The sequence below is a fragment of the Gymnoscopelus microlampas genome (genome assembly GCF_963454915.1).
Source record: "Gymnoscopelus microlampas genome assembly, chromosome: 11".
NCBI classification, from domain to species: domain Eukaryota; kingdom Metazoa; phylum Chordata; class Actinopteri; order Myctophiformes; family Myctophidae; genus Gymnoscopelus; species Gymnoscopelus microlampas.
Genome location: NC_139948.1, coordinates 52,750,570 through 52,765,550, shown reverse-complemented (window position 1 = coordinate 52,765,550; position 14,981 = coordinate 52,750,570).

Sequence of the window (14,981 nt, the reverse complement as noted above, 5' to 3'; positions counted from 1 at the left end):
TTCTGGTCAAACAGAGTCAGGGTGTTGACTCACTGGAAACACTCTGCTACACCAGTGGGTCTCAAAGTGTGGTCCAGGGACCCTCATGAGGGTGTGTACACTCTCAGAGTAATGGGGGTCCTTCAAATTAAACGGTTTGAGAACCACCGTGCTACGCTAAATGGAACAGAGCCTTCACATGTAGAAATACCCTGTTACAAGTGAAAGTCATGTGTTCAAAGTAAAACCAAATTTCAAAATGTGTTTCAAAATATTTTGTTTTTTCCAAATAATTGTATTGGAGTAAAAACTATTATAGACAGTAGAGACAGTAGTGGAGTAGAAGTATAAAGTATAAAACAAATATAAAGAAATGGAAATGCTCCAAAGTTGGACTTAACCAATTCCAGCATCCATATTTATTCCATATTCTAAGGAAAACTTTCACAGAAAGTTGCGAGTCGTATTGTGCTCTTGTAGATCGTCTAGTTTCAGCGAAGATATATTTAATGTGTAGCGAAAACAGAAAAGGCACTAGTATAGACTAGAGCCCTGAGAGACTCCGGGTCAAACGGGTGTAATTACAGTACCCGAGTAAATGTACTAAGTTACTTTTTTTTGCCAGTACCAGTAACTATGGGACACAGTATTTATTTTTTACCAGTAGTTCCAGTAATAGTACCAGTAATCAAAGTATTCGCTCTCCATGGCCGTCCCGGACACGGTGAGCCCCCAGACGCAGCCGGACCTCATGTTGAGCCACAGCGTCTGGCCCTTCTCCAGCCAGTAGCCGTGGTAACAGGGCGCCCCCACCACCCCGGCGTGCAGGCTGCAGGTCCTCTCCGCCCGGCCGTCCACCATCAGGTCCCAGGCCGCGCTGTGAGCCCCCACGCACAGCTGTGATGTCACCGTGACGCCGTACTCACCGGAGAACGGAGCCGTGTAGAGGCCTGTGTACGACCAGAGGATCACAACAAGTTATTATACTTTAATACAGAGCCGTGTAGAGGCCTGTGTACGACCAGAGGATCACAACAAGAACAAAAACTTCATATCGTTTCATTCTTTTATTCACATAGCAGAGCAGTGGTTCTCAGGACTTTTTCATGTCAAGGATCTAAGGGTTGGGATCCGGAACCTGGCCGAGGGAACCGGAGGAACTGGATCCAACATTCAGGAACTAGAAACGGATCCAAAATGTGATGGAAACCGGGTTTTTGTCACACTGTCAGAGCTGGTTTGTGGACTTCATGTCTGCTATACAATTACAATACCAATACCAGTGGTTCTCAAAGTGTTTACTTTCAAGGACCACCATAACTCAGAGAGTGTACAAATGTGTACACTCTCTTACAGACCCCAGATAGTCCCTGGACCTCACTTTGAGAGCCACTACAATAATGGGGGGGGGGGCGGGGGGGGGTGTAGTGGCCAGAGGGACAAGTAAACAGCTGTGTACCTGTCTCCTTGTTGTATCCGAAGGCTTCCTTCTTGACGAATCCGCTGGCGGTGTCAGAGACCACCATGTCAAACATGACGGGGTCCACGGCCCCTCTCACCTCCCCAGAACGACCCACCATGAAGTTAGCATGCAGACTTAACGGCTCCTCTGACGGAGCTTCTACTGGAGCCTCTGTTGTTAGGTACAAAGGGCCACGATCGCCTGAATGGGCTGGAGAGATGGAAAACACAGTTAAATACTCATATCGCTTATGGAGTGATTAGCGACGAGCTGGGGTCGAACCCCACACATCCCGCCACGCGTCCTTTACGTTCCTCACACAAGAATCACCTCCATGTCCAGTCCTGCCGACTACGCCAGAGGTAGTGATTGGCCCCGAGCTGAGATCGAACCCCGCTCGGCAACCCGACGCACAATCCACTGTGCCAGTAGAGCTAAGCTCGATTGACAGAGCTCTAGTGGCCGGGTTATGTCTGTCATTTTGACTATGCATGCACCACATGGTATTCTAGCACCTCAAAGAGACACCCTCCCCACCCGGCTTCCCACCCGGTTTCCCTCCCCCAAACACGGGTCAATTGTATTTGTATAGACGCTCGACAAAGCCGGCTGCACCGTGGTGGATTCGAACCCACAGCCTCTGAGGTGGTAGGCAGCTACTTTACCGCTGCGCCACCCAAGCGATATTTTGTTCTAACGATCCCATAGAATATTTAAGAAATTATTTTGGAAAATGGAAAAACAAAAACCAAGCAGACTTGGATATTTATGTCCACTTTTGTCTGTATCCTGTATCCTGTCTGTATCCTTACCACACATGACGCCTGCATCCTCGTGGTGCCCACAGTTATGGTCTCCTAACATAGGCAGCTCACACTGTGACAGTGAATACTCGTCTCCCATGCAGTGAATGTCGTCCAGCCAGATGGAACCGCTGGAGGCGCCGTAGTGAGCAGACCCTAAAGCTTGGAGAGCTCCACCACAGCCCACCTCCCTGCACACCACCTGGGCATTAGGACAGTTAAATGGTTAACTGATTATAATTAATCGTGACTGTACTAAAATCCTATTCCTTCTAGTATTTTTACATAACAGCTGAATTAAATTGAGTTGATTAATCATTTATACAGTTGAGTTCATGTACACTGCTGATTTAGATGCCTAAGCCAATCAATTATTATTTCCTTTATTGTGTGGGTGGGGCTTACCAGTCTTTATTTAAGGTCGAGACCTGCTACTTATTCAGTCCTTGTCTTTTTGTGAGCTCAGCAGGAATATGTGTAGCAATGTAACTATCTCTACACCGAAGAGTAAAAGATTAAACTGTCCCCTAATTTGCCTATACACTACATATATTTGGTATATTGGTCCTTCGAGCCGGATTTTACACCCACTACGGCGACATAGAGCAGTAAAGACATCCCTATGGAACCCCAACCAGCCCCTAGAGTGAAATTTAAAATAGCAGATAATAGCAGTTAATAGTCCCATCCCTACCTGGGCATCTTCCATGTCCCAGTGGTCATCACACACTGACCCCCACTGACCCTGGTGGTACACCTCCACCCTGCCAGAGCACCCATCTGTACCGTTCACCAAGCGGATCATTTGGTAAGCTGGAATACACATAAAATAGAATGTAGTCATTTATCAGATGCTCTTTATCCAGAGTGACTTACAATAAACAAGGTAAACACATACATAGAATACATAGAGACAGTGTAGTGTCTCAGTAAACTATAGGATCATAGAATACAGAGAGACAGTGTAGTGTCTCAGTAAACTAGGATCACAGGTAAACAATGAACCTAGCATCAGTCTAAACAGTATACTGTCGAAATAATAATCTGTATATTGAAACTATAGGATACCTGGTAAACAATGAACCTACAGTAGCATCTGTTGTAATGACATGCTATCTAAATTACATTTTAGCGGTGGTCAAGAAAGAACAAGCCTAAGTAACAAAAACATGAGAACAAATGAGCACGTTATGTCTACATGGTCATCATATCTAGGTCAAGTGCTAGGAAGGAGATAATGTTTCGTCCCCTGTGAGTTTTTTCTTTTCTTTTTTCTTTCTATTTTTTCCCCCAACATACTTGCAGTACAGGGTGACCGGAATGGTTAGGGTGTGTACCACATAGACTCAAAGGCCCCGATTCAATTCCCGTGCCGGGAAGACCATTTGCTGCATGTTACTCCCTTGTAGAGCTTTAATCGGGGCCTAAAAAATTTAGCCCATCCCAGACCGGCCTGACAAAAGTTCGGCCTGAGCTCAGCCCGAAATCAGAGAAAAATGTGACAAACTGGGCCCTGCCTGGCCCGAGAACCCCACATTTTTATGAACAGTGTGCAGCAGCCTTGAAGAACAATTCTCATTGCAGTTGCGCTCATTCTGTTATTCAAAGTGACTGTCCCACTTGGCAGTTATCGATTAGATTTAACATATTCATTTGGATTGAAATGGTGATATTCGCCTGGTATTCCTAACCTTATTCCTAAACGTAACCTCAGTAAAACTAATAATATGGCTAACCGTAAACTCATTTCTAACCTTATCCTCAGGAAAACAAATACAGGAATACAAGAACCGCTGGTCCGCGAAAAGAAATGGGGGCGAGCGTGTTTTGGGGCGAGTTTTCCGGTTGTATCCACGGCACCACGGCTTGGGTTGCAAGAGATTCTCTCCGTGGCGTGGAGGAGTAATTAAACACTACAAACGTTGACACAAACACACTGGAGTGATTTAGAAGCACTTTAGCTTCTTTGCACTTCTTTGCACTTCTCTGCACTTTAGTAGCCCATCCCAGACCGGCCTGACAAAAGTTCGGCCTGAGCTCGGCCCGAAATCAGAGAAAAATGTGACAAACCGGGCCCTGCCTGGCCCTAGAGCCCCACATTTTTATGAACAGTGTGCAGCAGCCTTGAAGAACAATTCTACCTCATTGCAGTTGCGCTCATTCTGTTATTCAAAGTGACTGTCCCACTTGGCAGTTATCGATTAGATTTAACATATTAATTTGGATTGACATGCGCGATGCCTTTGATGTGTGGACTTGGAGGTGCGCCGATTATTTACTCCGACAAAAGACCTAATATTAATTACGTATATGGGGTGTTGCTATAACTTGGTGTGTATGCTGCTGAGGAACCAAAGGAAAAGGCTCAAATGTAAAGAGCTGGAGCTGGAAATGAGCCACTTTAGAGTGAGTTGGAGGCAGAGACGAGAAGACAGGTTCTTCTGAAAGAATGTCAATTAAAACAGTCTTCCTCACTCACTGCCTGGTGTTGGAATGTCTGCTGTTGTTGCTGCTGCTGTTGTCCAGTTATAGTCCATGCCTATACGGGACACAAAGACAAAAAACACAAGTAAATACGCTACATCATTGTCTCATTTTTCACATCTGCCTTTTATAGCACCACCAAGAGGCTGATTTTTTTCAAAAAACAGTTTTTGATATTACTCCCACAGATTTTGTCCAAACCTCACGCAAACTGGTACACATGATCTCTGTGGTCATGTCATCAAGACGGACCCGTTCGATTTGTCATACTCCATTCTGATTGGCTCAGATTAACTTCTACTACATGGCCTGGCAGAGACCTGTGCTCTGAGAAGCGCTTTTTCTAGTTTGTGTTATTTTTTTTGGGGGGGGGGGGGGGGGGGCATTAAACTTGTTGTCACAGTGAGTCCATCTTACCACAATCTGGGAACCCATTGCCAAATGAAAAGGAAAAACAGCGCCCTCTGCTGTTTTTGACTATCTCACTTGGCTCTGGGAGGAGGTCGACGTACGCAAGGAAACCGGGGTTTTGGTCTGCCTTCAGCCTTTCACTTCCGGTGGTGCGACTACGTTTTCATTCCCACTAACAATATTTCTACACGGAACACTAACACCATTTCTCCCAGAGAACATGGATGGTTTTGGTTATAAGCCCACTTGTTTCTATGATGAAAGAGCAAGTTAAAATTTGAATATCTTTCCGTGGTTTTGTCTGCTCCGAGGACGCTATTGTTTAAATGAGTTTCAGTTTGTTTTTAGTGGGGAAGGATCGGCGGACACGTAAATCCCGCCCACTACATTTGATTGGGTAAAGCGCGGCCTGCTTCCTGATCTGAAGGCACGCCCACTTGTAGGCCAGTGTGTACGCGATATGAGGAACCCCCCCGACAGATTCAAACGCAGAGCAGAATCTGTTCTTGAGAGATGAATCTTACCATGACACATGACCCCTGCATCCTCGCTGTGGTCACAGTTATGGTCCCCAGGCTCCTGCATGTCACAGTCTATGAAGGAAGCAAGCTTAGTTAACTGAAACTAATAAACTAAACAAATACAAATGAGGCATTACCAAAAAAAAACTATAACTAACTGAAACTGTGTTGTGTTTTTTATGAAACTAAAACTACTAAACTAAAATCATACAGACAATGTCCATAGTTTAAGTGTTTCTCAACAGGCAATATTATTTATTCAAAAACAGTGAAAACAGCCGATCCACGCATCACCATGCAACACGTTGTGACACATGTGAGCTTGTAGATCTGCTATTTTCACAGATTTTTTTTTTATCTCGCTGCTAATATTACAATAAAAAACTAACACTACATCTAATAAAAACTGAAAGTATTTTCAAACAAACAAAACTAAAGTAACAAACCCACTTTAAAAAACAATTGAAACTAAAACTAATTAAAACTTACATTTAAAACATAAAGTAACAATAATAATGAAAAAGGCAAAACCTGCGAGTGAAGTCTCGTCTCCACGACATCCGACGTTGTCCAGCCAGATGGGACCGCTGGAGGAGCCATAGTGAGCACCGGTGACCTGCTGGATGGCAGGACCACATCCCAGCATCCTGCACACCACCCTGGCTTCCTCCAGACCCCAGCCGTCATCACACACTGACCCCCACTGACCCTCCATGAACACCTCCACCCTGCCAGAGCACCCATCTGCACCGTTCACCAAGCGGATCATCTGGTGACCTGGAATATACATAGATATAGATTACAATGTAGGCATTTAACAGACTCAGTCTTTATCCAGAGTGACTTATACAATAAACAAGATAACACAATACATAGAACAGTGCTTCTCAAACTTTCTCATGTCAAGGACCCCCGAATTGACACGTATTAGCCCGCGGACCCCCATTTGAAAAGATATGCCAGGGACCCCCATAAGGAGAAGATGTTTTACGGCTCTAGCAGTGATTCTCAACCATTTTAATTTCAAGGACCCCCAGTTTGACATGCATTAGAGGCTACAGACCCCCATTTAATGGCATTTCTATCTCTGGGACCACAATTCATATCGCAAAATCAATGTTAATGTAACTCTGAGAGTGTACAAATGGAACCAAATGGACCCGTTAGGGTCCATTTGGTTCCATTTGTACACTCTCAGAGTTACAGACCCATAAGGGTCCATTTGGTCCATGTCCATCATTTAGCTGGGGACCCCCTGGAACCCCCTCAAGTACCCCTGGGGATCCCCGGACCCCACTTTGAGAACCAACGACATAGAATACAGAGAGACAGTGTAGTGTCTCAGTAAACTATAGGATCATAGAATACAGAGACAGTGTAGTGTCTCAGTAAACTATAGGATCATAGAATACAGAGACAGTGTAGTGTCTCAGTAAACTATAGGATCATAGAATACAGAGAGACAGTGTAGTGTCTCAGTAAACTATAGGATCATAGAATACAGAGACAGTGTAGTGTCTCAGTAAACTATAAGATCATAGAATACAGAGAGACAGTGTAGTGTCTCAGTAAACTATAGGATCATAGAATACAGAGACAGTGTAGTGTCTCAGTAAACTATAGGATCATAGAATACAGAGACAGTGTAGTGTCTCAGTAAACTATAGGATCATAGAATACACAGAGACAGTGTAGTGTCTCAGTAAACTATAGGATCATAGAATACAGAGAGACAGTGTAGTGTCTCAGTAAACTATAGGATCATAGAATACAGAGAGACAGTGTAGTGTCTCAGTAAACTATAGGATCATAGAATACAGAGACAGTGTAGTGTCTCAGTAAACTATAGGATCATAGAATACAGAGAGACAGTGTAGTGTCTCAGTAAACTATAGGATCATAGAATACAGAGAGACAGTGTAGTGTCACAGTAAACTATAGGATCATAGAATACAGAGAGACAGTGTAGTGTCTCAGCAAACTAGGATCACAGGTAAACAATGAACCTAGCATCAGTCTAAACAATATATCTAAATAATGATATGTACTTTTGAAACAGACAGACAGACAGACAGACAGACAGATTCATGGACTGGTTGATTTTATACCTAAGTGTCGCTGAGCAAATCACTTAACCCTTAACTGCCCCCCCCCCCCCCCCCCCCCCGCCGCCTCCCGTTTCTGAGCAGCCGTCAGCTGACTGAATCTGACACTGAACTCTGTATAGGAGATAATCTTTCCTCCCCTGTCTCTTTTTTTCCTTTCTTTCTTTCTCTTTTTTTCCCCCCGAAAACACACTTGCAGTATAGGGTGACCAGATCGCTGAATGGTCAGGGTGTGTACCACATAGATGCCAGGTCAGTGAAGTCCCTGGTTCAATTCCCAGGCCAGACCATTTGCTTTGCATGTCACTCCCTTACTCTTTCTGCCACCTCTCCTGTCTCTCTGAGTCTACACTGACCTGTGGAAATAACTCTTTTAGTTGTGGGTGGGAGGTCTCAGCAGTCTAGGTTGGAGATGTTTGTTTTTTAGTATTTTAGGTTATTTGCAGGTTTTGATATTTGGGTTGTTTTCAGGTTGTGGTAGTTTTAATTAACCCCTTAAGACCGGGAACGCATGTGTCATTTTCATATTTCTTTGGCTTTTCAAAAATAGCAGATATACAAGCTCATAGCATGGCACCGGGCGCTGCGCTATGAGCTTGTAGATCTGCTATTGTTGAAAAATAGTGGAACTTTTTGCTAATCTTGGAATATATATTTTTATAAAGCGAAAATGTGTAAAACATGTTGTTCCAGGGACCTCCAGAAGTAAAGATTTGAGTTACAAATGTTTGCTTTAAAAATACACATATTCAAAGATTTTTCAAAAATGACACGAATTTTCTAAAAATAGCAGATCTACAAGCTCATAGCGCGGCACTCGGTGCCGCGCTATGAGCTTGTATATCTGCTATTTTTTGAATAGCCCAAAGAAATATAATCTGTAAAAAGCTGGAAGTGTAAATGAGCCACTTATAGAGTGAGTTGGAGGCAAAATGGAGACAGAGACGAGAAGACGGGTTCTTCTGAATGTGAATGTGAATGAAAACAGTCTTCCTCACTCACTGCTTGGTGTTGGACTGTCTGTTGCATTTCCTGTAGGGGACACAAAGACAGAAAACACAGGTAAATACTCTTTTTTTTCCTTTTTTTGTGAATGCCTCTCTCTTGCCATTTAACTTAAAATTCAGCTTTTCTTTTTTGTCTCAGTTTTACCCAGACACATCCCCCTGCATCCTCACTGTGGTCACACAGCATAGATATACATACACATAGATATACATACACATAGATATACATACACATAGATATACATACACATACATATACATACACATACAGCATATAGACCAGCAGATACAGGCTGTACCCGAAGAGGCAGGCGTACGCCGCAAGGTGGTGACACTTCAGTAGGTTCACATAACAGCAGCAAGTATGTAGTTCTACGTGAGATTAGACATTAAAGGGATTCTAGGTAACTTTAAGCCTGAATTTAAAAATATTTATATATATTTATATTTAGCATTTTTTCCCCTCTATCAGCCACTATATAATGATGCTGGGGTGTTTTCCTGCATCAAACACAGTCCTCTTTCTGAAATCCGTATTTTCCCTACTATTTATGTTTTGACATCCGGGTATCCAGCTCTGTCCGGGACGTAAATAAAACGCATATATTACTTTTAATATATCGTTTGGATATAATTTAGTTGTTTAACTTCATATATGTGGTCAATTAATCATGACAGAGCCTATGGTCGGGGAAACGAACTGCTGATGAGGTGGGGGGGAGTGGAGGGGCGGTATTTGACAACAGTTTTTTTCTGTTTTTGTTCTCTGAAGTTGCCTAGAATCCCTTTAAAGTGTGAAACATATCATACTGCACAATGGTCCACAAAGGGTTCAAATACTGCACAATGGTCCACAAAGGGTGCTCAAGTAAATTATACTTTTTTTTGTTTACTTGGTCTGCTCTTTTTCCCCTCTACACCTATACCTCTTTGCCAAAAATACCAAAAATCCTCAGAAAAGGAATGCTAGGTTTCGAGTGGTTATGGTAAAAAGAAAAATCATATCACATAAAGACTTGGCGGACCCCCTGTAGTAACTCTGAGGACCCCCTAGGGGTCCCGGACCCCCTGTTGAAGACCCCTGCTTTTTTTCAAAAGGGCACTTCTGGTCAAGAGGGCAAAGGGCAGGTGCTCGAGCACCACCTAGAGTCTATCTGTGCACGTCCCTGACAGACAGACAGACAGACAGACAGACAGACAGACAGACAGACAGACAGACACGTACCTGGAGGGGGGAAGAAAGGAAATCCCTCCACAGTGGAGCTCCAGCCACTACAGAGACAGAACACGATCCAGACAGTGAAGCCAGCAGCAGCCATCTTCACTCTGTATGAACACACACAATGAACACACACAATGAATACACATAATGAACACACATGATGAACACACACAATGAACACACACAATGAACACACACGATGAACACACATAATGAACACACACACACACACACACACACACACACACACACACACACACACACACACACACACACACACACACAATGACTACTATAACTACTGCAAATCACTACATCTAAATTACAGTCTTAACATTGTGGTCAAGAAAACCAAGTGACAAAATGATGAGAATCTGTGACCAAGATATGTCTGCATATCAGCATTATAAAATCAACACATACTTAATATTAAACATAAATATACTTACTGTAATAATAAACATACGTGATAATAATAAACACATATAAATACAGTATACACATGGGTGGCAGAGCGCTGTCTACAGACTGATTTCCGTTAAAATGAATTATTTGTCACTTGATTTAAGAATAATGTTTATTTGTTTTATCACAAATGGCCTGGTCTGGGGAATAGGGATCTGTCTCTTTAAGAACAACGATAGTGGTGACATTGTGCTGGTGACTTAGGCCATTGGTTCTCAAAGTGGGGTCCAGGGACCCCCAGGGGTGCTCGAGGGAGTTCCAGGGGGTCCCCAGCTAAATGATGGATAGTTAGGAACCAAATGGACCCTTATGGGTGTGTAACTCTGAGAGTGTACAAATGGATACACTCTCAGAGTTACATTAAGTGACAAATTAAGTTACAATATAGTTTGGGGTCCCAGAGATAGAATTGCCATTAAATGGGGGTTCATAGCCCTAATGCATGTCAAACTGGGGGTCCTTGAAATTAAAATGGTTGAGAATCACTGCTAGAGCTGTAAAAGTCTTCTCTTATTGGGGTCCCTGGCATATATTTTCAAATGTCAATTTGGGGGGTCCTTGACATGAAAAAGTTTGAGAACCACTGACTTTGGCTATCATAGAAAACAGTTTGAGTTTAAGGCCGATGCATACTTCATTTTTAGTTTGGGGGGGGATACTCGTCCTAATTTCCGGCTGTTCGCAGCGCCCAGATGTATCCGCTAGAATGAATTGACTTTTATAGAGCCGAAATAAAATGGGATGGGTGACCCCCTCCCGAACCGACGTTAACTCGGCTCTAAAGTGAATGTGTGGAAACCGAAGTAGCGGTCAATTTTACCATCTCGTTTTGAGATGATACGGAGATGATAGCAGCGTACACGGCTATCATATATCTTGTATATAACTCGTTATGACTCGTATATATATCGCCCCAACTTGTAGAAATATGGTGATATTTTGGATTTAAAGAGAATGAAGCTGTGTTGATTTCGTCGACTAAAACTATGACGAAAACATTTTGTCGACTACCTTTTTTCACTGACGAAAACTAAATAAAAATTAAATAAAAACTAAATAAAAACTAAATATAAACTAAGCTATGATGACTAATACTAAGACTAAATATATTTACAATTTCGTCAACAAATAAAAACTAGACTAAAATGTTAGTGAGGGATCTAGTGGAGAAGAGATCCAGTAGAACTAAAAGACAAGTCATTTTGTGTTTGGTTGCACTCGGGTGTTGCGCTCTGAAAATAGCAGATCTACAAGCTCACAAACGCGTCGCAGCGCGATGCGTTGTGAGCTTGTAGATCTGCTATTTTCAGAATGCAACCAAGTGTAAAATCAGCCATTACGACGCCATCAAGGCACCGCCACCATACATTTTAGTCGACTAAATCAACTGTAGATTTAGTCGACTATGATCTTATGATATTTAGTCGACTAAAACTAGACTAAAACTAAAACATTTCAGAATGTCTAAAATATGACTAAAACTAAATGAAATTTTATTCAAAAGACTATGACTAAAACTGAACCGAAATGTGCTGCCAAAATCAACGCTGGAATGAAGAAGGCGAGCAGGTACAGCCGGTTGGTCTGGTGACTGTCTGAAAACACCTGTCCAAACATCAATCCCGACCGTTTAAAAAAAAGATCTGCAGGTGACGGTCCACTGATCCATTCCTTTCATGTCCATGAAATAAATCAGCTCCACACAGCAATGATGGACTCAAATGTTTTACTTAAGTAAAAGTATCAATACTGCAAAAGTATAAGTAAATAAGAGTAAAAGTACAAAAGTATTGGTATCAAAGGGTACTTAAAGGACCAAAAGTAAAAGTAATAAAATGTTTGAAAATAGCAGATCTACAAGCTCGCGACGCGTTGTGAGCTTGTAGATCTGCTATTTTCAAATACCCTAGTTATAAAATAGGGTTAAAGTGGTTCATGTGTGTTTTATAATGTAATAATTTATATCTGCAAAGTAACTAGTAACTATAGCTTTCAAATAAATGTAGTGGAGTAAAAGTACAATATTGGATCCAAGATGTAGTGGAGTAGACGTAAAAGTATTGGAAAATGTAAATACCTCCAAATTATACTAAGTACAGTCCTTAAGTAAATGTACTTAGTTACTTTCCACCACTGCTCCACAGTAGTAAATGCATAGGCTACATAATGAATGAATGATGGCACATATTTAACTCATACTTAGTTACTTTATACCACTGATGACTTCTAGATACTTAGTTACTTTATACCACTGATGACTTCTAGATACTTAGTTACTTTATACCACTGATGACTTCTAGATACTTAGTTACTTTATACCACTGATGACTTCTAGATACTTAGTTACTTTATACCACTGATGACTTCTAGATACTTAGTTACTTTATACCACTGATGACTTCTAGATACTTAGTTACTTTATACCACTGATGACTTCTAGATACTTAGTTACTTTATACCACTGATGACTTCTAGATACTTAGTTACTTTATACCACTGATGACTTCTAGATACTTAGTTACTTTATACCACTGATGACTTCTAGACAGAGCTGAACATGCACAACCCTTTACTCCTTTTACTGTAGTATACATTTAAGGGTTAAATGAAAATTGCACTTCATTTGTAGTTTGGACCAATTAATACCTAAAACCGTGCTATATACAGCCTACCTATTCTCCCTCTGTTTTATGCAATTAATTGCAGCCTCTGTGATTTGGAAATGGCAGTAGTTCATATTGCAATTCTCTATGTTTTGATTAATTCTTCAGCCATAATAATAAATCATGTCCAGAATGCAACAAATGACACGATTTGTGCGAAGATTTCCAGACTCGCGCCTTTACTGGACACCAGTAAAAAAGTTCAGTCAAAAAAAATGTTTTTGTCACCAGCACCCATGCATATACATACTATCAGTGGTGGAAAGTAACTAAGTACTGTACTTAAGTCCAATTTTGAAGTATTTGTACTTGTGTGTACCTGAGTATTTCCAATTTCCAATACTTTTACTTCTACTCCACTACATCTCAGAAGCAAATATTGTACTTTTACTCCACTATAATTATTTGAAAACTTTAGTTTCTAGTTACTTTACAGATATAAATTAGTACATTATAAAACACACATTAACCACTTTAGCCCTATTTTATGCCTATAGGCTCACGGCGCGTTGCATTGCGACGTGCCGTGAGCTTGTAGATCTGCTATTTTCAAACATTTCAGTACTTTGACTTTTGGTACTTTAAGCACATTTTGATACCAATACTTTTGTTCTTTTACTCAAGTACATTTTGAACACCAGACTTTCACTTGTAACAGAGTACTTCCACATTCCGCAGAATTGATATCATTTCACTTAAGTAAAACATTTAGAGTACTTTTTCCACCAATGTACTGTATGCTATATACCATTGGTTCTCAAAGTGGGGTCCGGGGACCCCCAGGGGTACTTGAGGGGGTTCCAGGGGGTACCCAGCAAAATGTGTAAATATAGCATCAGAATAATTATAACCTTTTATACTTTGGCTATTCAAAAATAGCAGATCTACAAGCTCATAGCGCGGCACAGAGTGCCGCGCTATGAGCTTGTAGATCTGCTATTTTTGAAATATCAAAAAAAAAAATGCAAATCTTTGAATATATATATTTTAAAGAGAACATTTGTAACTCAAATCTTTGCTTTTATAGGGGTCCCTGGAACAACATATTTTTAGATGGCGGTCCGCGGCCAAATACATGTCATTTTGGGGGTCCTTGACATGAAAAAGTTTGAGAACCACTACTATTAAAAAGGCTACTCTGTCATTTAAACGCAATCTTTATGCGACAAAGAATCTGGAACCTTCTTAGTTAAAGGTGTACTTACCTTCTTTATGCTCACAGACGGGTTTGGGTTCAAAGTTGGGCTGGAGACGGAGAGTTATATAGTGCACACACACACACACACACACACACACACACACACACACACACACACACACACACACACACACACACACACACACACACACACACACACACACACACACACACACACACACACACACACACACACACACACACACACACACAGAGGGCGTACTAACATGATATTCATGTGAACAGGGTGTAGACGGGTCCACAGGGATTTATTTAAATCTTCTTATGCTGACGTTTCCTTTGTTGTGTTTTATGCGTCTTGTCCTCATGGTCACCGTCGGGCCCAAAACCTCATATGTCCTTAAACGTCAGAGAGAACGTTGTGTTACATTACATTACAGTCGTTTAGCACAGTGGTTTTCAACCTTTTTTTTAATGCCAAGGACCCCTAAATTGATATACATTTGGCCGTGGACCCCCATTTGAAAACGTTTCGTGCCAGGGACCCCCCCAGAAGCAAATATATCAGTACATTTTTGCTTTAAGAAATATCAATATTCAAAGATATGCACACTTTTTCAAGGTTTTTCAAAAATAGCAGATCTACAAGCTCATAGTGCGGCACTCGGTGCCGCGCTATGAGCTTGTATATCTGCTATTT